We start from the raw sequence: 3474 nt of genomic DNA on the forward strand, positions 1-3474 counted from the left end.
ATATTTTTAAACTTAATAAATATCTTAATTTAACAACTTTAGCTAGGTAATATAAATAGCAAACAACACACAACTCAATAAATAAAACCGGCTGAATGTAACTGGCCTATATGGAATCAATAAAAAATGTTAGAGTTTAGTGAAATAGTTTATAAAAATTAACAATTTTGGTTTCTAATACCTATTTTATTTACAACTAATTACATTTTTTCAACAGTTTTCAAGCCGAGGATTTTGAAGAGAGATTGCATTATTTTGGCAGTAGCCTCGCACAAGCACAGCCTGTTCATGTGGATCTTGGTCTCGCCAGTCTTCTCATCCTTCTGTATGCAGTAGCAGGTGCTGTAAAACTCTGTGAACGTCTTGCTGAGGTCGTACAAGTACTCGCACAGCACATGCGGCTTCAGGTTGCTGCACACGGTGTTGAGAACAGTAGGAAACTTCAGAATGCTCTTTGCCAGCTCCTCCTCTTTGGGATGACTGATCTCAACGCCTCCCTTCTTCAACGAATCTGCAGCGTACTCGTTAAGGCTTTCTTGGCTGACTCCCGCGTTTCTAGCAATGGAGCAAATCCTGGTGTAGGCGTAGAGCAAGTAGGCCGCAGTGTTGCCTTTGTCTTCCAACATTCTGTCGAAGGAAAAGACGTAGTCATTGGTCCTGTCGTGCGACAAGTCAGCGTATTTGATGCATCCGTAAGCAACTGACTTCTTCACTTCTTCCAACTCTTCTACAGTCAGCTCCTTAGTTCTGCCGTTCTCCTTTAACTTTTCCTCGCATCTCTTCAGCCCTTCGTCGAGTAAATCAACCAGGCGAACTGTGGTACCTGGATAAAATAATTAAGTTTTGATAAACAAATGTTACAACTTTACAACTTAAAGCAATAAAATTAAAGGTAAAACTTTCATCTTTTAATTGAGATTATTAATTAACAATATCATAAAAACATCAATATCTTAATAAAAACATCTGATATAATTAATATATCGTTATTCAGACAATTAGATTAATTCTCACCTGATCGCGTTTTGAACTTCTTTTTATCTTCACCAAGCACCACACCAAATCCAATATGCTCCACTCTGGTCTTCTTGCTATCGTAAACACCAGCTTTCTCTGCAGCCGCAAACACCAGATCAAAGTGGCTCGCCTGTCCGCTGTCCACCACATACAAAATAAATTCTGCCTTCTCATCGTTTGCTCTTTGGCTAAGTGCTGCCAAGTCACTTGTGTCATAAGTGAAGCCTCCGTCTGATTTCTGAATGGTCATTGGGTAAGACTGGCCTTCAATGAAGACAAGCTTTCTGTCATCTTCCACTTTAACCATTCCTTTTTCTTCATAAAACTTGACAACTCCAGGCATGAGGTCCTGGTAAAAGCTCTCTCCTCTTTCTTTGAGGTCTTTAGAAATGTTCAGCCGCTCATACACAGCTTTGAACTGCTTGCTGGACTCCTTGCAAATCAGCTGCCAGGCCTTTGTCACATCTGGCTCGCGGCTCTGCAGTTTTACCACATACTGGTAAGCTCTCTTTTTGAACTCAGCATCGTCGTCAAACCTCTTCTTTGACTGCTTGTAAAATGTTTGCAAGTCTTGAATTGGGGGACTAACTTCCTTGTAGTTGGGAAACGTGTCAATCAGATGAGCAATGAGCATTCCAAATTGAGTTCCCCAGTCACCAAGGTGATTAAGTCTCAGCACATCGTGACCAATAAACTCAAACAAGTTTCCAATACAGTCTCCAATAATGGTAGAGCGCAAATGACCTACATGCATTTCTTTGGCGATGTTGGGTGAAGAGTAATCTATTACAACCCTTCCTTTGTGTCCGCATTTTTCAACTTCCACACCATGAACAAGCAAGTTTGCAATAGACATCTTGAGAAACTCTGGCTCGATAAAGATGTTTATGAATCCGGGTCCAGCAACCGTAGTTGACTTGATCAATGCATTTTGAGGCAGACAGTTCACAACTTTCTGGGCAACTTCCCTAGGCCCAACTTTAGTGCCTTTTTTTTTCAACATTCCAGAGATTTGCATGGCATTGCTGCATTGAAAGTCAGAAGCTTGTTTGATGCTTGGCATAACTGACATTTTGCAATCAACATCTGGGTAAGCAGCATTAACAGCCTGCTGGAACAATTGAGACAACTTTATAACAATATCCATCAATTTTTTAGAAGAGGTTTGTTCTTCTTCATTGGCAATTTTCAAATGCATGGCTTGGTATTCTAGCTTCTTATTTTCTGCTTCAAGCTTTTTTATCTCGTCTGTTTTGCTTAGTTCATCAGTCTCACTAGTTTGCACTTCCTTGATTTGCTGCATCAAGTTTTTTGCCTCATGTTCTTGACTAATGACTTGGTCACTTACATGTTTCAATTTTGTAGCATCCATTGCACTTCTTTTAAAATTTACTTATAAACTATCTGTCCAATTATTATACATAATACATTATACGCTAATATTATAAAATTATCATATACTATATATAGTTGCCAAAGTTTTTTCTAAATTTTTTCCAAGTTTTCTTAATTACTTCACGATTCAGAAGTACAATTTTTTTTTGTTTATTTTTACTCTAAAAATTTAAGGTAAAAAACTGCCTAAATTATTATAAAATAAATACTGTAATGCTACTTTATATGTGCTTTATAAAAAATGAAGTTCTAATAGGTATCCAAAAATTCATTCACTACGATAGATTAAATTCTTATTGTTAAAAACTCCTGGCTTTTTATAATTTTTGTTGTTAAGCCTAGTTTTTTTTTTTGCACAAACTGTCATATTCCGGTTAAAAAACTTTCCATATGTATAAAAAACAAAATTTAATTCATAGTTTATTTACTGAGCTAAATAAGTAAGTTCATTTAAAATGGTACGTATCTTAAGTTTGTGGATTTTAAAGTAATTAAAATTATAACGTTAAACTTTTTCAAAATTTAAAAAAAAAAGTTTTCTGAAATAATGAAGTGGTTTTAGCTCTTAATAATTAAAAGATTTCTCTTAAAGTTCTAAGAAATTAGATAACAAAAACTTGCAGCCTGTACATTTGTATTAATAGTTTTTTTAATATTACTAGATTTTACAAATTGTTAGTTTTATAAACTGGCTTTATACTTTTTTCAATGAAGTTAATGTAAGTTCTAAAAAGAAAAATTACCCCTTTGCGCTAATGAAAGCAAAGGAATATATTTAGACAAAACTATTCATCTTGGCAGAAAAAATCTGAAGGAATAATTTTAAAAAGTATGAAGAGTTGTTTGTATACCAGGAAAAAAGAATATCAGAACTGGCTTTCAGTATATTCAAAGCAAATTAAAATGATAGAAATTGAAGGTCTTAGCTTATAACACTAAGTCAAAATTAGCAAAATTTACAAACTTAAGCTAAAGGAAAACAAGAAAATCTAAAAACTATGTTGTTCATAAATTTTTTTTTGAATATTCATCTCAGTAATTATTGCAATTATGATAGGTAAG

The 3474-nt window shown here is 34.7% G+C and overlaps 1 pseudogene; it reads right to left on the reverse strand.

Moving 5' to 3' along the window:
• Positions 1 to 200: 200 nt before the first annotated feature.
• LOC145840243 (arginine--tRNA ligase, cytoplasmic pseudogene) lies at positions 201 to 2389 on the reverse strand (annotated as a pseudogene).
• Between the last annotated feature and the right edge of the window lie 1085 nt (positions 2390 to 3474).

Source organism: Thalia democratica, chromosome 1, assembly GCF_965202585.1.
Source record: "Thalia democratica chromosome 1, ktThaDemo2.hap1.1, whole genome shotgun sequence".
NCBI lineage: Eukaryota > Metazoa > Chordata > Thaliacea > Salpida > Salpidae > Thalia > Thalia democratica.